Source organism: Athene cunicularia, assembly GCF_003259725.1.
Source record: "Athene cunicularia isolate RWA chromosome 1 unlocalized genomic scaffold, athCun1 chr1_part2, whole genome shotgun sequence".
NCBI lineage: Eukaryota > Metazoa > Chordata > Aves > Strigiformes > Strigidae > Athene > Athene cunicularia.
This window is the reverse complement of record NW_020799092.1, coordinates 39,861,726-39,887,036: the sequence shown is the minus strand read 5'-3', so window position 1 is coordinate 39,887,036 and position 25,311 is coordinate 39,861,726. Positions and strand designations below refer to the sequence as shown.

The 25,311-nt window shown below is 36.0% G+C and overlaps 1 protein-coding gene across 2 annotated transcripts in view; it reads left to right on the top strand.

Moving 5' to 3' along the window:
* The window catches only part of SYT1 (synaptotagmin 1), a 277,485-nt gene that overhangs the window by 41,907 nt on the left and 210,267 nt on the right, over positions 1 to 25,311 (top strand). Inside the window, exon 2 of one of the 2 annotated variants that reach the window (XM_026865070.1) lies at positions 6,991 to 7,052. The exons of the other annotated variant lie outside the window; for it this stretch is intronic. The gene's annotated coding sequence lies outside the window, so the exon portion shown is untranslated. The remainder of the gene's footprint in view (positions 1 to 6,990; positions 7,053 to 25,311) is intronic. 2 annotated transcript variants of the gene reach the window in all.

Below are 25,311 nucleotides of genomic sequence, written 5' to 3'. Positions count from 1 at the left end.
GAAAAATTAATCTTTTAACGGCCACTGATTCATGTGATTGTTTATTGATTGTGAAGTTATGATACTGACCTAAGTGTGGTTGATTGAAATATCAGAGTGGATGGCTCTTTAACGTCAAGCCAAGTGTGAGGATAAAGCAGAAGCTGGGAAAGGCTGTTAATGAGCAGCAGGAGATCTGAAGCCATCAGGACAGAGAACCAAGGAGGGCAGCAAGGCATGTTCTGGGCAGTGAGAAAACCAGTAGCTGAGAATTTGAGAAGCATCACGCATCTGGGAGAGAGATGCAGGGGCACTTGAGAAGCAGCTAGCACTTACTGTGGGTTAGTAGCTACTCTTTAGCCTGCATATGAGTTATGTTTGGCAGAAACACAGTATGTCAGATGGAGGTGTGGAGTATAAGCAAGAGAAGACTAACCAGTTTCCGATGGAAAAATGACCACAGAGCCTCCATGGAGTTGAAACCCTTGGATCTTTAATCTACTAAGAACTGAAATTTTGAGGAAGCCACGGGTGAGCAGCATCTTTGAACATTAGGCAGGAGGTAACTAAATACAAGTGAACATAGGCCAAAAAAGCACATCTTCATTGCTAGTATTGCAAAAAGTATTCCCAGAGACAAATTCTGCAATAAGCAGAGTCCTTCACTAAGTACAGAAATCCTTAGAGCTGAAAAGTGTTTATAACTTTAACCACATGTGTCACAGGGTGGGGAGGGCAAGCCACAGACTGAATGAGCAGAGGAAGCAGGGTCTAAATGCTGTTTTTACCACCAGTGGCCACAGTGACACTGCATGTGTATTCTGCTAATTTGTAGGCTGAAATACTTAAATATTGTATGTCAAGACCTAAAAAAAGCCTGCAGTCTAGTTAATATCTGTAAGCTGAAATGGCTGTCCAAATGGCAGCTCCCCCATGTAGCTACTCTGTCTTTACATACTGTGCTGAATAAATGCTGATGTGTATGGATGAGGAAGGGAAAATTTCTCCTGCCCTACCAGGAAGTGTGTGATACAACTAGTATCTTTTTCATTCTGTTGCTCTAAATTTCTCCCATGTCTTAAAAAAATTGCTCCTTATCTTTGTTTACCTTTTCAATTTCATATCCTGGTCCAATAATTTTCTTTCCCTGGAAAACCAGCAGCATGCATCCATATTTATCCATTTCCACAGACAAGTAAGTTTTCCTCCTAGTTTTAAGAGGACAAGCTCTTACAGGCAGAAGTTCGCCATCTCTATTCTCTGTACACTGATACCTAATGGCAGTCACACATCTGAGAAATTTTTTTTAAAGCCTTAGGTTGTCTTAAAACCTTCTGGACTGTTGCAGTCCAGAATGTGAGAGCTGATAGGAATATTTCTGTGTGCTACTCACTGTGTTAATCACATTCTCTAGTCTGAGAGGCTTTCCAGAAGAGGGGGTCCATAAAAGTCTTCAGCTTTCCTACCACTATTTATTCCCTTATCAGACTTCTAACAAAAAATGAAATTTTCAATAAAGATGAAAATAAGTGCTTTTTTTTTTTTTTTCTTTTTTTTTCTGGTCTGCTTATTTGCTAGAAAACTTTTTATTCTGGGTTTTGATTTACAGAGCTGAGCCTCCTTTCATTCATTATTCTGTTGCAACTCACTTGTTTGTGCACAATCACCTCTACCATGATATGTGTAGCTCTTTATCAAATAATACGTATATTGTTTTTTACTCTTCTGTACTGTTGTCCATCATTTTATACTAGCAAGGAGGAGGGGTGATTGGTGTAAGGGGAAGGATGCTGTCATCTAATGCGTGGTAACTTAGAGGAGTACTATTTAGGTGGTTTTTGTGGAGGTGTATTTAAAATTAGTTTCTGTTTTGCTGTATTACAGGTCTGAATTCAGTCAGTAATGACCTCAATAGTGCCTGTTTTAATGTAATCCCTGCTTGCTGACTGCTGTTCCAAGAATAAAAATTTAAGCCAAAAGATTTAATGAAATCCTTTGGGATTAGTGCTCACTGGGCTGGGGAAATTGCATATCAACCTTTTCTCTGTACTCTAACCATACGGTTTGGTATTTGAATAGGAGGGTGTCCAAGAGAGACAACTCTGAGTTCATCAATAATTTACATTTTTGTTAGTTACAAACCTGGTATTTGGGATTCTGTTGCCATAGCAATCCATCTGGGCCTGAACGGATAGTGTTTTAAGTGGTGGTTGTATAGGGATTCACAGTGTGTGCTTTAAATCCCTTCTAAACTAATCCCCAGATCTGTTCTGTGACTTATTTGAGGCTTTGACAAAATCAACGTTACTCACAGTAAAAAGTTTATGCTGGGAAAATTAAGCCCATAAAACATTAGAATATTCATATGATTACGGAATGTAAAGTTCATGATGTATGACAATTTCTGTTTCAGTATGTGAAGCAATTAATAAATGCCCACTACTCCATTTTTTTCAAAATATATTTAATTTGTTGCACATTATGCAACTAGAAATTATCCAGACTCTGTACTGATTATTAGCTAATTTAAACTTCGTAATCAAATGCTAGCTTCATTTTCCCAGATGTCAGTTTTGTGTTTTACAGGGTGTCAGTCTATTCATAATACTGTATAACTTCCACTTTCAATTAATATAATTTTCTCTCTTATAATAATTCTAAATCAGCAAATACAATTTGAAATTCCCTTTTTCATATCTTATACTACTGGAGTTGGGTTTTGAGGCTGTGCTGCTAAATTCAGTAGGCTAAACACCAGTTCCTTTTTCTTCAAACTTTGGTTTATATTTTCTCATTTTGCCACCCAAAATTTCAAAATGGTTTATTCAAAACCTCCCAGATATGGCACATAAAGGGATGTTCTCAGGTTTGAAAGATGATCAATACATTCAATATCATCATTGATATATACTTAGCCACAGCAAACCTGGGCTAAGTTTCAGCTCTGTCAAAACCAAAACCCTCCCTGAAACTAATTTCCAGAGCTTTTAGTTCTTCATAACAAAAATGTCCAGTTGTGCTCTCAAACTGTTGCTAAACCATAATGACGATGTATTAGCAACTCTTTATTACTCCAGAGTATAGAGATTTAGTTTGCAAATTTATTTCTCAATGTTTGAAAGGAGAGAAAAATATTCAAATAAAAGCCATATGGTCTACTACTGAGTTTTTAGCCCATAATCCTAAACAGATGAAAATTGTTTCTTCATGGAGTTTCTAAAAGATCACACAGTCCTTCCTGACTGTAAAAATAGTAATAGAATAAAGAAACTGCAGATGGCCTAAGAGATTTTGAGAAATCTTTAATTACCATGCAACTTCCCTTTTGTCTCTCATATTACAGTTCACAATGAATAGTGAAGCGTGTAATAGAAGGGGCTTATTTTTGCCATGATTCTGTGATGCTAAAAACATCGTCACCTGTAATAAATGTAAATCTAGTGTTTCTATATAAGTTTAAAAAGAGTTTTCTGAGAAAAACTGCAAAGAATCCCTTCCCTGTGGTGGAGTAGGGTTTCATTTCATGAACAAAGGTATGCATGTATATTCTTAAAATCAGTGTGGCTGACTGAACTTGGTTTATTTTAGTAGTCCAGTTACTCCAGCTTAATGGGATGATTTCCATAATTGGTTACTACTAAAGGTAACTGGGAACAGAGATCTTAGAATTAACTAAAAAAAGGCTTCATTTTGATTGCTTTTCAATGTCCTTGTGTCTAACTGAAGTAAAAGTTGCAGATTATCTACATGATTACTTACCCTAAAATTACATGCCCTAAAGTATGTTTTATAGATACCATTTGTTAAATATAGATTATGCTTCAAATGGATATTATGGAATGTATTCAGGCATATCAGAATGTGTTTCTGTTGGTATTTCTGTTATAAATGTAGAAACCAAAAGCTAAATATAGTTTTATAATCTTATTGAAATAAGAATAAGCAAAACCGTGCAGGGTACTCTGGGGAGTCTCCACTCCGCCACTGATGCACACCGTGTAAACAAACCCACCCCCTTTATAGTCTTTTCTAATACATAAGATGGGTGTGTTTAGTCCGTGCAAGCGTAGTGGAGTTTCTCGAATCTTCTCAGATTCTCTGGTGTTGTTGAGGGGGAGGTTCTCTGGTGTTTTTCTACTCCTCCTCTTCCTGCCAGAATGAGGGTCCTTCTGGTACTTTTCCATCAAAACAAGGGTCTATCTGATACAAGGGTCTGTCTGGTACTTTTCCACTAGGTACAGTAACAACATCATCAAAACACCAACATAGCCATTACAGAGTCTGAGATTACAAAGCCTCCATCTGATTTAAAGACAAAATCATAATAATTTTCCTTTTAACATATATGCATCATAAAATATTTACAACACATACATTTGTATTAAGGGTCAATATATTTCATAACACGAATCATCATCACATTTATTACATTTCCAATGGTTTCATTAGGAAGAGCCTTCCCTTGCAAATATCGAAATGAAAACAGAGCCTTGGAAGATACTAGAGGGTATGACACATGCTATTTGTAGCTCTGGAAATATAGTTGTCACTGCAGGGGATCTCTGCACTGAAGACCCACAGGAGTCCATACGAAAGGTGAATGAATTAATCTTCCAACACATCTCATAAAAAATAACCTGTGTTTAACAGTAAAGAGTAACACAGCTGAATTTCTCTGGTAATTTTTTTGATCTTTCTGTAGAAATGCAAATCTTTCCTGTTTATTTTTCTCTATATATTTTAGCTCTGCAATCCTTGTAAAGAGTGCTGGTATTTAGTCTCCTTGATAACTTGTTGATTTTTATTGATTGGATTTTACTTGTTTATTCCAGTTCTGCATTACATTTTTCATCTGTTTCGGAAACTCCGTCTGTCAACTTCAAGGGAGCAGGCAGGCTGAATCTGCACTTAATGAAGCCCCACACTTACTCATGGTTTTGCTTAAATTTGCTTCCCTAGCACATAACTCGTATTTTTGTTCAGTTATTTCTAGTTAGAACTCCAGTAAACAGCTGTCTTTCCTTCCCATTTTCTGTCTTTGCAGCAGGAGGAATAGTTAATCTTCTGAAAGGCTCAGTAATAATATGACACAGCTTGACACAGACAGCTTAGAGAAACAGGGGAAGATTGAGACAGTGTACCACAGAGCAGGTGTGACTCTGTGCGTTAATTTCTCTAAGGCACTTGCAGCTACTGCTACTCAAATGCAAGACGTACACAGAGCCCTGAACCAAAGCCCTGGCTCTGAACCCTGTGAGAAGGTTGGGATTACAGTTTTTAATTGAGACCTGTCTCTGAGTGTGTCTGAATTTTAAATTCCTCGGTATGGGAGGGCTTGAATCACAGTGAGAGGCAAAGTTTTGGTTGAACCTGTTGTAGATGTATTTGAGTACTGTAGTTCAGATTAGGTCTGTCATGGCCTGTACCAGGATATTTTATACAGCTGATAAGGAGCACCGAGCCATGGAAGGCCTGCTAACACTATTGCCAGATGTATTATAAACTCTGGGAGGGAAATTAGTTGATCCCACAGATGTGTTTCACACCAAAATTCGAATTATTTTACCCTTTCAAATAAGGGTTTTATATCATCATCTGGCTAACTTTGCATTGCTCAAGTGCTCCACAATACCTCACTGATGTCTAAGGCATAAAGAAATAGACTGTTAGATAGAAAAGCTAATCCCTACAGTTCAAAAAAAGCTTAAAACTTAATAACAACTTAATATTGTATGCTTCAGACTCACAGACTGTATAGGCCTTGTCTCCAAACAACTGTTAGTTGTTGCCTAACAGGTTTCTTCAGTAGACTGACATGCAAATGAGTGATTTCTGGAATAATCATAGATATTGGCAGAACTATACAGAAGGCAATATTAATTTTTTACTAAAATAATCAGATTTTATTAATCGGTTATGTTCTGAATCCTTTATTATTTGGTGGTTTAAGATGGTTAAAGATAGTGGCCTGGTTAATTTAGAGTGAGATGCTGGATGGAATTGTGATTTGCCTTTTTTAAAGACCAGGGTAGGGGTTGATGTGATATAGTTTGACAACTTCAGATAACAGCAGTTTAGTTTTCCGCTGACAAAGTTGATGTAAAATTAAAAATACCTTTAACCTATCTTGATAATTGTGCATTTGGCTCCCTTTTTTGACTGCATCAAAACTGGTCACCTTTGCATTTAAGTGCCTTCACAACTTGATCTTACCTGCTCTTTCATGTGAACGTTGCCCTTATTGCAATTCTTACTGCCCATCAGTCCCAATTTCTCCCTTCTCTCATGCAACCTTTATTTGTGAAAATTGGTCAGTAAAAATCTGCAAAGCCGGTGTGCTGTGTTCCTTCAAATCCTGCCTTAAAACTCACCTCTGTTGTGATACCTGTTAACTGCCCAAGAAAGGCTAAGCAGCTGGTGTGCTGTGATCAGTGCTCATTATGCTAATTGTCTGCATGAAACAGTGGGAGTAAAGGCATCAAACACCCCTCTGCAGCGTGTTCCGCTTGCCTCCAGAAGTGGTGGGGGAGGCTGTGGCTGTCATTGGAAGTACACACTTTGGTACACATTGTTTCTTCCTTATCTCCTCAGTGTGATGGGGTAATCTAGCCAAGATTCGATGCAACACGACATTTTTATTTTGACCAGAGGATTGCCAGCCTCACAGGTGCAAGAGCCTGTCACCTTCCCTGAACTGGGAGAGCTGCACGTGCCCCGATGCAATTCAGATGCCCAGAATTTGATATGAGGTTTCAAAGGAGATTTGTTCCCTGAACCTCTGTATTTCCCATCTCTGCTGCTGTCATAATACCTAAGACTAGAAACTTTGCCTTTTAAGGAAAAGGAGCAATGTGGATTTTCTCTTCTTGGATGCTTTCACAAAAACCCAAGGCTTTAAATCTTGAAGTAAGCCAAAACTATATATGAAAATGGTAAACTTCTATGACACAAATGAAAGTAGGCAATTAATATTATGTAGATGATAAATGCATGTATTTGTTTTTCTTACAGAAACGTGGAGTCCTGAATAAACAAAGAGAAGAGAGTTAAGCACATAGTCTGTATTGTGGACAGTAAGTGACTGAATTACGTACTCTGAAGCTAAACACTATTTGCATTTCCATTTTTTTGTATTTCTTCTTATTTGCAGTTCTTTTAACAAGTGCAGGAAATTAATGCAGTGAACATTTCTGCCTTTATCCAACTCAGTTTCATTTCATGGGGGTAGACTTTTATTAATCCTGTAATCATTTTAGGTAAGAGGCCCAGATAATCCAACAGTGTGTCTTTATCACTGCCCACACTGAAATTACTGCTGCTGCCTTCTCAGTAAAAGTGAATTGTAATACTAGAATTTACCAAGCTAAAAATAATATTACACTGACATTTGCTCACACACGAAATCTTGCAAAAGAGCACTTAATTTTATCAGTGTAGTCAGATCCTGTTAGCTGGGACATGAGTAGGAGAACTTTATGGGTTTGTGTTAACCACTCAATCACTAATTGTTCTGCACTGCCCTGGTCAGAGCTGTGCTGTTCACTGCACAGTATGACCAGTCACAGTACAAGCTGCACTGGCCTTTGATAACTACAGCTTTATAAAACATCAAGTAATTAAGATTACTGGTTGAGATAAGAAAATGAGCCATGGTTTTGTTGTGGATTATATTATTGATGTTTTCCTTTGAAAAAATCTCAAGACAGCTGGTGAAGTACCAGTCATGGTACAGTAGGGCACAGACACTATTGTCAGTCCTACATAGTAGCAGGTTATGTGGGTGTATACTGGGTATTAAAAGGTGGAAATATCATTTGAGAACCAAAGCAAGTGAATGTGTGTTAAGGCATTTCTGTTAACAGTTCCAACAAAATAGTTCCTCTATGCTAGGTGCTGATAGAGCCTGCCTTTTTGTGGTGGAAGATTGTGAACAGTAATGTACAGAGAATATGTGCGCTTTAGCACCATTCTGCTTATAGAATATACATTTGACAGTATATCATGTAGTAGAATTGAAGGAATTGTATTGTTGTATATGAAATTTCTATTCATTTAGCTAAACTGGTGTATGAAACAGACTAGTTCTGGATAGATATAAATCTTATATGTTTTTTGGCAAACAGTAAAAATAAAATTCTTTGGTGGAAAAGAAATAAACCTCTATAGGCAAAAAGTTACCAACATCTCTCTGGGCAACCAAGCTCAGTGATGGGTTTTAACATTACATTTAATCAGACAACGTGAAGGGAAATGTGTAACATTTCACTGAAGCTGAGGGCAATGTAATACTTGGTTGAAAAGTCTGTATGTTTATTTATACAGTGCACTAAACTGCGCTACCAGCAGGCAATTTTTAGACATATAAAGAATCATACATATGTTCCAGAAGATTGTTAGAAAAAAAATCGGTTTCAAAAAAACTTCTCAAAATTCTTATCTTTTTTATCTATTCCTCTTAACTTTCCACTGCTGCTTCTGTCAATCATACTTTCCTGCCATTTTCTCTTCTTTCCCTCTGTGACTCTTGTGGTTTATAGTCCCTGCATGCTATCACACCTCTCTTCACCCTTTATCTTTCTGGTACTTTACTTACACAGCTAATTTGCTCCAACTTCATAGTTTCTCCTCACATCTCCCACACAGGGCCATTCTCCTCTTCCTCTTGGAAGAGCTGCATTGCAGAACATTCCCAATCTTTGGCAAATTTTGAGCTTGCTATTTCTAGTAACAAATAGATACTCTGCAGACTAAGAGCATTATGCATATTGTTGGGTAATAATGCACAAAATAATGCCATATACTTGTATCTAAGGAATTTGTGAAGGGTTGCAACATATTATAGTATTGGTCAGCTCTAGCAATTTTTATTTGATGCCCAGAAAGATATGGAGGAACTCTGGGGAGTTGTTATTTAACACATGGGATACCTTCAACCAAATCAGTTGTGCTTTTCCATTGGATCTTAAGTTTTGGAAGCAGATGACTGGCAGTTACATGCATAAATATTAGCAATTCCAAACAATTTGTAGAGTTCAACTATGTATAAAAAATCCAGGGCTTGTTACAGACCCGTTTGTAGTAAATTTCGCTACTGCAGACACTCAAAAGATTTTTCTTTTCACTTGCATTCCTGTGTCAAGTCTCCAGAAGTCACAGGCAGCTGTTTCAGAACAGTGTGTATTTATTTGTGTATAGGGAGAAAAAAATGTTATTCATACTCCATCACATACAAATTCTCTCTACTCTGCTGTCAGAATAGGTTGACAGAACCTTTTCATAGTATCCATCGGTTAATTTTATCAGTCATGGTATTATGATTGTAAACTACAAATAATCTAACAATGAATATATAATTACAGAAATGAAACTGTACAGTGGTCGTTTAACATTTGTAATGTGTAATTTAATTAACACCCTGTTTGGAATATACATGGAAAATTAGAATAATAAAACAGAAATAAAATTACATTTATCTCTCATGCAACATCAGTGAGGAGCATTGTTACCAGCTTGATCAGGCTATACGTTCAGCCATGTAGGGAAGTTCATGTATGCTACCTTTGGGCCTGCTTAAAGTACCCTTGTGAACTATATGTTATTCATATGCTAAGCAGCAAGGCATTCTTCTGACACTGGGATTGATAAATTGTGGATCTGTTTTAAAATACTTTTTCTCAACCTGAGTTAAAACCTAAAATTTAAAATAAATATCCAGTACCAAGAGGCAAACATACTGGATTCCAGATGTAGGAAGAAGATAATACTGTTCTTAAAATGATAAAGTCATAATATATTTTTTGTGGGTTTTGAATGTTCTCATCTTTTTTTTTTTAAATGCAGAGGCCTTTGTCATTTAGCTTTGATATTGCAAAAGATTGCAGTCATCCTTTGTGGAGGAGGGAAAAAATCTTGCAATATGTGTTTCAAAAAAGGTGTCCATTTTCCTCACATAGTGAGGAGCAATCAAATTTAATTTGCCACATACTTTGGTTTATCAAATACTTGAGATCTTTGGTGTCCGCTGTTTAATAACAGTTTTTTCCATTATTCTTCTTTAATGAAGACAACTTCAGGTAATGTGACATAAATTAGGAGACTGCAAAACTGAAGTGCTAATACAGGAGGAGGGCCAAACAGCACTCTGCTGCGAGCAGATGCGGGGAGGCTTGTCCTGCTAAATTTACTGTATGGGCAGTTTGACTCCTTTACATGTAGAGGAACTAAACTGGTGTTAGACTTACTGTTAGCTCATGAGCACACAATATTACTGGTTTTTACCCTAATATCTGTTTTGAAAGCTACTGTGGTTTATATTTTACCATTTACCATATTATATCTAGAGGTATATAAAATGTACCAGAGATGAAGTAGCTGAATGAAGGATTCCTTGGTTTTGGAAGGGTCAGTTTTGTAAAAGTTGAATTTATGAGCCTTCAAAAAGAAATGAGCCTGTAGTTTCTGAATGTTTTCTACTAATCACAATAATCTTCCCTTACATTACAATTTCAATCTTTCATTGCAATATAGTAGTCTAGAAGCAGTATTGCTGACAAAACCTTGTTCCCTGTGCTCCCAGGTTTTGTCATTGCCCATTGAAGTTCATGTGCATATACTGCAGGCTTGAATAAAACAGTTCATTTGAGTGTTCACACTACCTGAATTCTTTAATGAGGTCTTCCCCTAAATTAGTTTCACTTTTCAGTTAGTTCGGGGTTTTTTTTCTTCCACAGTAGAAGTATGAACTTCTGGTACATCATAAAGTAACATTTCCATAGTGTTAAGGTTTTTTTATTTTGGCTCTCTTTTGGTTATCATCTTAAGACTATTCAGAGTAGTGTATTCTCTGTGACGCCTATGCTTACAAGATTCTGTGCCTCAAAACATTTTTGTTTTTAATCGATCTTGTATTATAGACACAGATTTGCATTTTTTAATATGAGATCTCTGACATCGATTTAGATTCTGTACTGCTTTGAGGTATGCTAGTTATGAAACTTAATTTTGCAAGATGGCTCTGGGTGTACTTCCCTGGGGCTTCGGTTTAGTTGTCATCTATTATTTTATCACCTTGATTGATTAGTCTCTACTATTTATCTGCTGCAGTTTCTCAGCTTTTTCTTCAGCTGGTAAGCACATGCTTTTCTAGACACATTTTCAAATTATGTGTTTTCCAAGTGCCCCAGGAGTCATGTAATCATATTTTTCTCAGCTAGGAAATTAACCATTTAAGCCATTTAATGGTTTCAGTAAATTATTGACTGATATTTTGTCTATTACTTGGAAGATTTCAAAAGCAAAATATTTATTAGCTTAACTTGCTTGTTGGAATTTCACAAGCCAGCTTCAGTAAGTGGGATTAATGTGCTTGTTTTCTTGTCTTGTATACTGTGTTCCTATATGATAATTTTCTATTTTTAAACACTGCATTGAATAGCAACTTGGCTATGATTTTAAATCAGGTATTTTCAGAGTAATATCAAGTTTCCATTTTAAAAAGTTGGGGGGTTTTTTACATTAAGTCATACTGTGTCTACACAATTACTGAGGCAACTTCCAAGAAGCTACTATAATGAACTGATTCGATGATCAAAGAAGTTTTAATGTAAAATTCTCTTTTCTCCTGCAGTTTTTATTATGACTCTATGTTATCTCTGGTTTTGAATAGGGAGGTTGATAAGTTATTTTGTTTGTTTGTTTGTTTGTTTTACTTTTTAGTTACTGACTGTATTTAGTATTAGTGATTAAAATCTCTCAGTAAGAAGAATTATACTGTGTCATCCTAATGCAGCTTTGCTGACGTTGGTAACTGCTATTGTGATCCTGTCTGTAAATATAATCAAACAAAATTAATAGACATCTGCAGTGTTGCATGCTTTTAGGGGGCAGTTTGGTGTTCTTTTTTTGAGAGAGCGAGCTTTACCTTTTATTTGTAGTTCTTAATCTCTTTGTACACTACTCTTTTTAAAGACTACCAGGTTAGCTTTGGTTACGTATCTTAGTAATTCTTGGTAGGTGAATTTCTGCTCACATTTCATTAGAGATTTGGAGATAGCCAGTTCTGTCACAGTTATGTCACTGTTCTTGTGGTGGCTTAGGCTTCAGTTAGGAACTAAGAGGATAGACTTTCTTGCCAACTTCACTATTTGATAAATGAAGGTTAACTCAATGACTAATATGACACAAGTAATTACATACATACAGAGTAAGGTGGACTCCCCAGTATGGAGTTGGTGATAGCTAAAGAACATTATTTGGCAGTTTTGAATCCTCTCCAAGTATGAGTTTGTTCTTCAGTGATGATTTTCTTTGTTTCCTTCTTTCAAAGTTTTGCACTATAAATCTTATTTTGAAGACACATAACCATCATAAACATCATATTTTGACAGCTTTTCTTATGTGAATAAACCTCATTCAAATAAGTTTATTTAGAAAAAAGATGCATCTTAGACCTGTTTGCAATCATGTCTTTGTTACTAGTATAATGACAACAATTATCTCTGAAAATGCAAAGAGTTACTCTTATTTCCACGTAAACAAAAATGTTTTGTGAAGCCATTACCAAAGATAGCACATAAAAAAATACTTTATGATGTTAATCTGCTGTGTTTATATTGATATCTGAAGTGCATGAAAATGGGCACTGTAGAATTTTTCTTGCAATAAATAATTTTGAAAATACAAAATTCAAAATTAAGTACATTTGGAAAAGCATGATTCCTTGGATTAGGGTTTTGGGGTGGGGGATATACTTTAGAACAGCTAGAAATTAGGGGTGATTAGAAGTGCTCTGGAGTTTATCACATATATTAACAGTGTGCTTCTGCTACAATACCTTCAATTTTGTACTGCAAGCTAGAGGCAAAGATGTAGTTTTGGTCTGAGAGGAGCCTCTTCAAAGGGCTCTTACAGCAATATTGATTGGTGACTCTTGTAGCTATGCTAGTAAGTGGAAGAACAGTGATTTGAGCTGAAGGCACAAGTTTTTGAACATGGTGGTCAAAAAGCACATAACATACATGCCATGTTTCCAGTCTCACCATGTAAAAAGCTTTAGTTAAGACATTAAAGATACTAAGATTATGGGGTTTTCCATGAGCCATGTATTTGGGAGTTTTTTCATTACTGCCTGATTTCGATGACTGCTTCAGTCTCTCCTAAATCTCAAGGTTTAGAAGTGCTTTTTTTTTTTTTAAAGTTGAGATTTTCATGCAGTCACATAGATCCAGGAGCTGGAGCTTCCAAGGATAATAACTTCCTGAACATTTATTTTAAAGTCTGGCAACACTGTATAAAATGCATGATAGCATAGAGGTCTCTGCCAGTACTGGGTAACTGTACACTTTGATCTTTCACCTAATAGGTCTCCCAATACCTTTTAATTTCCAACAGAAATAGTGCCCAGGCTGCTCTATACCAGAAGCCTATTTCACTCATCCTTATAAGTTGTGATGCCAAGTAAGAACATTTGTTTTAGGAAGAAGGAGGAGAAAAAAGGAGTACGATGTCATTTAGACTGTACAACCTTAACCGTTTTTGATGGGATTTTGCTGTTAGAAGCATGACTCAGTGTTCGAATCTTTAGTTTAAATAAAATGCTTAACACCAACAGAGTTTATTTTAAGATCTGATTTTCCTTCAGGTTTAATAATTTTAAGAACTTTAAACTGTATTAAACCATTAGTTAATAAACCACTAGCTATTAAACTGTTAATAGTTTGTACTGCAGATAACAGTGATTCCTTCCGGAGAGTTATGGTCTATTGGGTAAATATGCATTTAGGGAGGTTTTAAAATGGGAATTACATCTAAGGTTTATAATTACGTGTTTACACATTTCTTAAGGAGAATAGAATCAGTAGCTTTTTATATATGAAGCCATATGCTCCTCAAAAAGATCTAAATGTTTGCAGTACACAGCTATGCTTATAATAAGGAATTGTTTACATCTCAGTTGCTGTATCTTCCTCATTTTTGTATTTTCCTGAAATTTTACTGTTTGCAGCTTCAGTATCTAGAGCTATGACCTGTCAGTACAGACAATCCAGCTCCACTATGGAAAAACAGTTAACATCCCAAACCTTTTGGACTAGTTCCAAGAATAAAAGAATTCGAAACCTGACTTACTTTAAATAATAGTTGTTCAGAAAAAGGTAGGTTATATATAACTCATATGAAGCCATTGTTAATGCACAAGAGTTTTGCAGGCCCTCTCTCTGATTTTTTCTATTTTCACATATATTTTAAAGAATGTTTCCTGCAGAAGTAATAAATATTAACAATCTGCTGAGTTAGGCTCATTGTATTTAATCACAACTAGAATTCAATTTACACTAATTACCTTTGAAGCAGAACCAGTGATTTTAAGCATGTGGAAAGTGTTTTGATGCTATCCAGCCCCATGGCGGATCACATACAATGGCCTTCACAGCTTTTTGGCATTCACGGGAGTGTGAAAGCTGTACTTTCCCATTTGTATGTGGACTATCCTTTGTGGTTGATCAATAGTAAGACTTCATTTCCTCCAGTCTCTTTGTGACAGTACAAGTAGAGATCACACTGTTAACCTCTATCCTGAATTAGAGGGAAGTGTTTCTTGTATTTGTCAAGCATTTTTGATGTGATTGTTGGAAGTTCTTTCTTCATTAATGTGTATCTCTTGCATCACATTTTTACTATGCTATTCCAGAAATGAACTTCACTTAACTAACTTTACTTTTAATTAATTTGGGGATAATTTTTCCTGTTAAATTTTTCTTCACAATTTGATGAGTGCTTATGTAGACACCACCCCACCCCCGCCACCCCCCCCAAAAAAAAAAAAAAAAAAAAAAAAAAAAAAGAGAGAAAAAAAGAAAATGCATTGAAGAAATCCAGATGTCTGATACTGAAATTTTCCAAGGATACATTAGTGGACATGAGCAACTTGCCTAAACCCCCTGACTTGCCTTCCTTTTAAAAATGCATATCATGGCATGTAACAACTTTCCAAGGAGTCTGGGATTGTAGTGAAATTGATAGTATTGTTACTGGTATGTTCAAGAATGAGCTGATACCATTCAGATATTGCAAAGACCTTGATGAACTACAGAACTGTGTAGAGCGGTTACTTATCATTATTCTTTCAGAGACTGAGGCTGTTCTGAATATTGATTTGTCCATCAGCGCATACTTCTTAGAAAGTGTCAGTTTGTTGGTCTGTTTGATGAATGTGTTCATCAGTACCTAATTATTTTTAATGTATGTTAAAAGAAACTGAGATTATATCTGTTGTTAAGTAACTTATGACTTAAAAAAAAAACATTGGTTTGCTTGGTGTTCTTGAAAATACCTGTATAAGACTGTTAACAAATCCTACAAACATCAAAAAGTATTTCTTTCTGCATTTTTTACCAATATAAACTCTCCCTGCTCCCCTACTCCTCTCCTGCAAAAAAAATAGCAGACTTAACAAGCCTGAATAATGAGCTTGGGCTAGCGAAGAGGAAAGCTCTGCTATAATTATCCTAATTTGCTACAAACTACAATGACATCTAGCCCCATATTGTTTCTGATTCTCCTTTCTCTTTTCATTTTTGTTTATATTCTCTTTGCTTCTGTCTCATTGGCGGCTCTACCTAAATCTCAGTTTCCCATCTAGAGGTATTTTGACCATACTTTTCTGGAAAAGATCCCTCCTTCCCCAGTGTCATCTAATGTGTTTTATTGTAGTTTCCATAGTCCCTGATCTTCTTCATAACAATGCTTTCAAAAGGATAACTAGGGATACGTACATTCTTTCACGTACATCTGCTGGAGTGCTGTAACTAGGTTGTGACTGACCTTGCAAAGACGTACTCAGACTGGGATGGTACTCGTTTATGTGCTCAGCAATGTATCTAGACAGAAAGTACTTATTTTTATATGTACATTCCTTCCTCCTCTTGTTCAGATATCTTAATGTTGTCTTGCTGTCGTGCTGTAGAACACTGAGGGAACCTGGGGTTTGTACCTATTCCCTCTGTTTGTTTCCTTGACATAAGCACAGAGCTCTTTGGGCATCTCTTTACCCCAGTCAGCAACCTGCCTTTGTAGCTTTGCTCCTGCTACTTCATTTTTTGTGTTCTGTGGGCATGGGGCTATAAGGTTAGATTTGTTTCAGACAGAACATGCTGCATTTGCTTACAGAAGATACATGAATACACTGTCTCTGTGCCTTTTTGTTGGTTGCTAAACCCTTAGCTTTAGCATAGAGTGCCTTCCCCAGGTATCTGCCTGTAGCATGCTATGTCTGATCTGTTTGAAGAGCTTCTGTTTTCCACTGATTAGATATTTTACTAAGAGCTCAAAAAAAAACCCATTTGTGTTTCTTCCTTTTCTTCTTGCATGCATGTGTAAAGGCTCTTTCGCTTTCATTCTCTTTTTTGCTTTTTTCCTCTGTTTTGCTGGAACATTATGTCCTCAGTTGTCAAATAGCTTTCTCTCAACTGAAAGTCCAATGCTGAATTGAAAGAAATCAACCAGAAGCTCTGGAAAATGATTCATTTTTACAGTGAAACTGATTTTATGAGTCTTAAATGAAGACAAGTGTATTATTAAAAATACAGGAATAAGCTTGTGAAAAGGAATCTCTAAGATTTGGCATATAAAACCAGAAATATTACGATAAGATTATGAAACCTTGAAGGGTTAATTGAATGATCTGCTTGTTTCTGCAGACTAGATGAAGCTCTGTTTTATTAATCCTAATTGTCCTTCTGTTTGTTGCAATATATTATATCGGGTTTACAGCATCTCTTCAACATTAGCTTCCTGGGAACAAGGCCACAAAAGTGCAAATATCAGTCAGCTGAATGGTACAGATACAATGCTGAAAATAAATATGGATGATTAAACACGTTATTTTTCAGAAACAGCAATGCATTTCTGTGCAGTATCCATAAGAGATTTTAAAAGTTGTGTACAGGGTTCAGTAAACTGTTGAACAGTCTTTGTTTAATGACTAAAAAAAATGGGTTTGTGAGTTAATGTAATGGTCAGTAAAGGAGAAGGAGTTATAGATGATCGTTAACTGATTATCACCATGTTCCAGTATTTAAAGGGTGGCTACAAAGAAGGTAGAGACTCCCCTTTTACAAGGAGTCACATGGAAAAGATGAGGGGTAATAGGTACAAGTTACTCTCAGGGAGACTCTGACTGGACTGAAGAGGAAAATTTTTCACAATCAAGAACAGTCAGCCATTGGGACAATGTCCCAGAGAACTGGTGCGTTCCCCAACATTGGACACTTTTAAGATTCAGCTGGACAGGATGGTGGGCCATCTTGACTAGACCATGCTTTTAGCCAAGAAAGCTTGGAACAGATGATCCTTGAGGTCCCTTCCAACCTGATTTTCTATGATTCTATGAACTGCACGGTACAAGGAATGCAGTTAACAATGGAACTGAATGACAGTTGCGAATCACTGCTGCTTAAAAACATCATGGCTATGAGGACACATTAAAACCTTCTCTAAGGATTCTCTATAAAGATGGTGATTGAGGTACGAGTCAAGACACTTCTACTGTGCTGAACACTGATGTGTTGCTAAACTTTGTGGCTTTTGAGAGGTGAATCAGCATACAGCGTACCTGTCCCTGTTTAGTCTTGCCTATTCCTAGACATATATTCTGGTTATCAAAATGTTGCCTCGTTTTTTTAGCTTAGGAGTACAATATAAGTGCTGTCACAACTTCTTTAGAGGAAAGTTATGACAGGGCAGTTGGACAATTCATTTAACAACTTGAAACTTTAGAATAACCATAGCCGTGTCAGTTGATTTTATACTGTGGTGCTACCTGCTTTACAGAATTTATCTTAAACTGGGAATTTAGAAATACTTTTTCAGGGGATTTCAGGAGGTTTTTTTTAAGTTAATTGAAGTATAGTTAGTACTTCTCATGAGAATAAGCAGGAGGAGCAGATGAACCCTCGGTTCCAGTCAAAACTTAAGATTCGAAAAACAATCAAACACCCAACCAATATAAAGAAAAAAATAACAGAATTAGAGAACAGAGATGTCAGAATGTTTCTAAATAGAAGAATTCATCAGCTGTCACATTGCTGCCTTCTAAGTCCAGTTACCATGTTTTAACTTGGTGGGTGCCAGTAGAAAGAAGGACTTGCCCATTTGTTTTTTCAGGGGCCAGAAAATTTTTTAGGCCACCTGTAGAAATAGTTATACTCAGAAAATATAATATGCTGTACTGGATAGGAAAGAAAGGATTAGGGACTTGCAGTAATCTGAAAGATGTAAAAAGGTGTAATGGAAAGGATATTTGTTCCAGGTATGTTAGCTATATTGGTAAACAGGAGCAATGGCAACTTAGAACTAAAAGAATGAAGGTACGAATTTTGTCTAAATACTAGTCAGCTCCTCTAGATACCCTGATGAAAAATTGCCACTAGTTTTTTTTCCCTTGCGGTTGCCTTGACCTCCAGTATATTTTCTGTAGAACTTTTGTAATTTTCACCCAAAATATGAGTAGCCGTTCAAAAAACTGTAAATTTTTCTTCTAGATTGTTCCCGGTTAAAAAAAGTAGAAATACATGGCAGTGTGTCTGATCTGTAGGCAACAGTTGTTGTACTCTGAAATTATGTTGAATGCTGTCTCAGATGTTTTCACAGTTAGGTGTCCATGGTTTATATTGATGCTTGTTCACAGATTAAATGGTTTCAGGTGTGTTTTGGATATGTAGTTGTACATCATTAATGGTCAATTGTAATTCAGTTTGGTTTTTGGCAAACTAGTTAATAATGGTACTTGTACATCACTCAGTTTTAGTACCTTTATGGAGAGCATGCCAAAGCAGCATGACTAGGTAAGAGATCACATGCATTTCTGTATGTTAGGACCTGGCTATTTATTTTATACAAGTATCTTTTCCTTAGTAAGCACAATCTTCTATCCCTTTTAAGTTTTTTTGATAAGAGCTTATCTACAGTTTGGTTGCCTTGTCATTTTCTGATGCTGTTGGGACAGTGATGCTTCTCTGCTGGGTGAAATTTACTTTCATATCACTTTTTTTTTCCCCTGGAAAAATGAAAAATACTTTCCTCAGAAGAAACCTGAAGTGAGGTTTTTTGCTTTGCTTTTGGATGGAGTTTCGTATGTCAGTATCGCTAATTGTCTTATCACCTTGTAATAGGATCACCGATAAAATACTGTACAGTCCATAGAAAATACATAAGAATTTACATAGTTACTGTAAACTTAACATGTACTCTGCTTTGATTCTCTCACCTTCCTTGATTGTGTATACCCAGTGCTTTATCATATGAACAGGGTAGCCTTCACATTAGCAGTTCTAAATGATAATCAATTACAGTCTTGTACAGAAATGTCAAATGCTTTGAGTGGTGCTCAGCTATATTTCTTGTGTGTGAGAGTCTGTGTGTGAGAGTTCTTGTGTGTGAGAGTCTGGCAGATGCCTTGCCAGTAAACCAGTGGTATCTGTGGCAAGGGAGTGATCCTACACAGGACATAGCTGCTGGCAAAGCTCACGGTCTGCAGAGATGTCCTCTGGAAAATGCTGTCTGGTATGGGCAAGTTTTTTGAGAAGAGATTCAAATTCCCTTTGTTTTTCATGAAACTCTTATTTATAAATTTTCCAAGAGAAAAAGTTTCTCTCCTTGAGTGCAGAATAAAGCACATTTCTAACTGTAGTTAATCATTGTTGCTAGGTAGGATGTGACTTCTAGGTAGGTAAACCTTGCTAATAAAGATGAATCAGTTCTGGAGGATCATACTCTCTTCTGTTATGATATGTGGGTTTTTTCCTCCTTGGCTGTTTTGGCATTTTTTCCTTTTCTCTTCTTTTTTTTTTTTCCCTTTCTATTTATTTATATTTGCTATTACGAGTTTCTTGGTGTTACGCATTTTACCATGTATGTTCTTTACATTTAGCATTTTATTCTGTGTTTATTGTCTTTGTATGTGCAGGTGGCTAGTAAAAACTTGTTAGTATCTATATCTAGACTTATGAGCCTTGAAAGTTGAGACCTTGAAAAGAGCTGCAAGAACTTTCCATGATCATTATATATGCCAGGAGACACTGTACTTTAAGAAAGTTGGGGTTCTGTTTCTCAGTCACGACTATAAGGAGGTCAGTTGTCAAAGCTGTCACATCCGGAGGAGGAAGTCAGATAACATGTTGTAGCCTACCTGTGTTCAGTCTAGCACTCTTGCAGTTATGTGATTTGTCTTTATGCCTGGTTGTGGAAACTCAGTGTTTTCTCTAGTGCTTACAGTGAATAAAACTTGCAATCGGGACAAGCAATCAGTTCACCCACAGGTTACAGTAATGCTGCTTTTTAAACTAGCAGCTGAGTGTTACTTAAGCAGAGCCCATTAGATGGCCCTTCCCCAGACACTGAGTCTATCAGACAGATTCAAAGCACTTTGTGATGCCTTTGAAATATAATTACTAAAATGCCACCCATTTATTCCAGTGGAGCTGTCAAGATACACAGGCAAATTTTTTAGCTTTTTAATAAAAGATATGTATCTGAGGTAACCTAGCGAAAAGTGTTTGCCTAATTCACTCCTTTTAGTCTCCATTCTGTCAGTTGCTGGAGATAAGTAAATACTCACTTTCTTTAAGCCTGATTTCTGTAGGTGGGTGATTTAGATATTTGTAATTATTGAAGAAGAGATGAGTTAATTGTCGTGTCTTTTACCATGATATCTACTTGGACTTTCCAGGTCACAGAGCAGCTTAAACCAAAATGTTGAGGGAATATAGAGCGGTTCACACATGGATATATGAAACTTGACTTTTATTCCAAGATGATGTTTTAGCTACTGACTATGTATCAAAAATCATAGAATCAAAAAAATTACCTTTCCATACAAAATAGTTGAATTCTGTAATTCTGTAGTCTTCTGCAAATGACACTTGAAGAGATGTGGTTTTATTTTTTAAATTTACAACTATGTTGTTAAAAGTCTATTTACTGTAGGGCATGTTCATGGTCTCTTGAAACTGTAGTACATAAAAGGGATGAATAATGGTCTTGAATTGGGAATAATGTGTAATAGCCTTATATCAAAAGGCAATATATAGTGGAGTTGTCTTCTGGACTGTATATAATTATCCCAATTTCAGTGGGGGTAACAGGTAGCTGTGAAAATGATCAATTCTTATTGCCTATACTGTTATTTTCTGTTCCTCAGTAAAAGTTAAATTCATTCTTAATACGTAATTAATATTTTATGTCAAAGCTTGAGGAGCAAAGAAAGGGCTTGGGGAGGGAAGAGATGAGGTTTATATGTATAATTGAAAGCTCCACTGAAAAGGACATTTTTGTTAATGCCGGTTCCCATGGTTACTTGCAAATTATTATGCAGTTCTAAAAACACAAAACTTTTTTGCAGTCTTACTTCCAGGCAGATAAGTGTCCAGCAGTTAGTTATAATTAGCTACATAAGAAGTAAATTATCAGCCTTGATCTTCAAAATTCCTCTTACCCTACATATTTTATACATGTATGTCCTGCATTTTTATTGGCTTCACTAAGGTTAGATTTCCAGGTTAGGCAATTCTGTCTAGATTTAATAATCTTATCAGGTCACTACCTTAGTTTCTTCTTACCTCCACAAGTTTTCTGGTAGGTTATGAAAGCCTTTAGAGAAAGAGTTATTGATTTCTAAAACAGTATCTGCTTTACATTTGAGGTTTGCTATTTTCTCCTAGGGCCTTTTTTTATTGTGTACCTAATTTTATTAAAACCATTCAGATCATGGAAACCACAATGATTAAAATACAGCCTACCATGAAACTTGGTCATCAGAGACCACTGTTCTTTTGTGCTTCATTAACAAATGTAAGTTTATTTTCTTAATAGTAGTAGTAATATGATTATTATATTTGTAATACCATATTAGCATGATGTGAAAAATAAACAGACTAGATTCAACTGCCTGGGTTTTTCTAAATTAAACAAAACTGCCACTTTTTTGTTTGCATAGCTGCCTTACATTTTGCCTGCTTTGGAACTGCACAGTATGTGTCATTCCAGAATTAGGGAAGCACAACAGGTAGCTTAAAACTTACATTGATCACAATTCTGAACTTCTCAAAAGATTTTGACACTCGCATATGAAGCATTTTCAGGTAATTCTGTCTGCTTAAATATGTGTGAACTTTCTCATGTTTGCAGCATTATTTTTATGATTTGTCTGAAATAGGTATAACAAGATATATTATTTCGTATCAGTCTTACTGGTTTCCCGATTGTCTTCCTGTTGTTTTTTCATCAAGGCATTTTGGTACTGGGACAATAAATCACTATTTTTATAATTAATACCTGTGATAAAAATTTCTCTATAACCATTTTATATACTTTTAATTTTAAAATAAGATAAGCACAGTTTATAATTAGATTAACAGCTCCTCTCTCAGCATAACACAGAGATCTGGAATACTGTAACTCTTCACATAGCACTTTGATTATTTTCTGATTCAAAATCTTAGTAGTAAACTTTCTTATTACTGTGAGTTGTGATGATGTTTTTAGGATGAGGATAAACCATAAAACAGTGAGGATGAGGAAACAGTACTTGGTCACAATACTTGTGGCTTATTTTGTATACTGAGAGGCAAGTTGGTGTCATCAGGTGTCTCTGGCAAAGGAAGCAAGAGAAACAATTTGACTGACCTTGAAACCATAGAATCACATAATCATTCATTTTGGAAGGGACCTTAAGAGGTCTCCCAGCCTGGCCTCCTGCTCAAAGCAGGATCAGCAGCACTTGAGTTTAGACCAGGTTGCTCAGCACTTTCTCCAGGGAAGCCTTGAAGACCTCCCAGGACAGAATTTCTGCAACCTCTCTGGGCAGCCTTTACCAATGCTTAATTGTCCTTTTGTGGAAATGTTTTTCCTCACATTCTGTTCGAACTACCAAGTTCTCCCACAGAGCGCTTTATGTACAAATAAAAATAATTGTGATCCATAAATGCAGCTTACTTAACTTAGTATTACACACAATAGGAATAACGGAAGACTGTCATGTCATGTTTTGACTTGAATTCATATACAAAAATTTATAAATTGAAGTGTATAATGTATAAAGTTACAGAAGTTTTCTTAATCTAATACTTTCAAGAATTATATTTAAATTTTAATTTTTTCTTATTTCATTTTCAAATCTATTTTAGGGCAGTTTTATCAAGGTCAGTATAATTTCACAAACGTGCTTTTTTTCCTCTCCAAGGCGAAGAGTTCCCTGACTAAGTGTGCACGAACAGACTCTCAGAAAGGCATTACTCTTACAGCTTCTCAGAGGTGCTGCTTTATGAGATCGCAACATCTGGGCTGTATTATGAAAAATATATTTGGAATTGCCATTCAACTAAAATAAAAGTTCTTTGTCACCAGTAGATCCTTTATCAGTCTGGAAAGTTTCCATTCTGAAACACTGGGAAAACAGATGTAAAGTATGTCTGGATTTTAGTCACACTAAAGAACTTGAAAGGGGATTATAAGCTTTAGTATCTTGTCAGTTCTTCAAGTAGGGGATAATAAGAGTAACCACACAGCTATGTAGAGTCAGTTCTGGGGGGAAATGTGTCATCCTTTGTCTGTCAAAAGCCATCAGTCATCTTATGTTTTTGTTACTATAAGTAGCTATATTCTTAATAAGTTTTAAATTCAAAAAGCTGGATAAGACATCTTCCTCTAAAAAAAAAAAAAAATCACTTTCCCTATTCTGCCTTTGTTCTTCTGCATCATTCTGCTCTTCACATCAAATTTCCATCGAGGAATCTTTTTATCCCCTTTTAAGTATTCACTTAATGGTCTCCCATTTCTCCTTTTTTGTACTTTTATTTGCTTCTGCGCTTAGTATTTTCGCCTTCCATCATATCTTGGTTCCAGTTTCTTATTGCCACTTCCCCTTTTCCAGTCACATTTCAGCTTAAACATGAGCACAGGAACTTACTTATTTTGCCCCTAAAGATGTTGTCAGCTTGAGTTTTCCTGAGCATAAGAATTAGCTTGCAGACTTCCACAGAGCCAAGTCAGAAAAATCTTGTTGTCTGGAAGGCTGGAACAACCAAACTCACTTTGAGTATATGAAATTACATGACACACTATAGTGGGCAACAGAACCATACTGCAGAATCCTCTGTGCATTGATTGATAGCTACTTGTCAAACCTAAGGCTGAAATGCAAATAAGCTTGCCACCTCAGTTCCATTGTAAATGCTACTGCATGTTTAAAGCACCGGCTTTGTTCATCTAACCAATTGCTCTGCTGTAAATACTTATTATCCATTCTATATGTAATTTGTTCCTGTTTTTACTTTGGGAAGACTATCTCACTGTGGTTGGTTTCCCCTAGGTGTTTTGATGGTTTATAACTCTTGCTACCTTGCATGTATCAGGAAAGCTTAAGCAAGGTGGAAACCATCTTTTCAACTGCCACTTCAACACAAGTCAAGGCCTTCAAGATTTGCCAACTAAGGCCAGTTCAGTTTCAAAAGACTCATAAAGAAACACAATATTCTTTGATCAAGTGTTCATAATTTGATTTGAAGTCGTTTGGATTGAAATTATACTTGGACAAATTAAATGTTTAAAATGAGCTAACAGGCTACAAATCAATGCATTTTTAATGGCTTGAAAAACCTAGCCTTCAGCTTATTCATCTGTCTGAAAAAATGGAATATTAATCTGATGCAATGACTGCTGCAGGTGAAAAAACTCATGGAGCAGTCTCAAAAATCTGAATACATTAGTTCAGTATTATCTAAAAATAATGTAAGTGAATTCTGTGCTGTAACAACTTACTTCATTGTGAATTAGTGTTATACTTCATAAATGAGTAGCAACAAAGTAGAATGGAAGGTTGGTGAATACATAATGAGTATGAAAAGGCCACAAGTACAGATAAGAAACTAATTTTTTACAAAATATTCTTAGTGTTGCTGGATTTTTAATATCCATCCTGAATTCTGCAATGATATGAAAAACAGGAGACACTGAGCCTGGATCTAACATGTCATAACAGACTGCATTATCAAATAGTGATCTACAGATGATTTGAAGTGTATTATAATTAATGCTTTCATCATACTGTAATGTTTCATTATTCATTATGTATCCAAAAATTATTCTATATGAAAAGGACAATGCTGTTTTTAACATAGGAAAAACCCCCGATTTTCAGTCCTGGGCAAAAAAAAATTTCAGTGTTTGGATACTTGTCCTTGGAAAAAGATTAAGTTTGGACTGTCATTGTGGTTGTCATCCAAATGTACTCTTTTTCCCATTGAGATATGTTCATATAAATTTGTGACTGAAGGGGGGGGG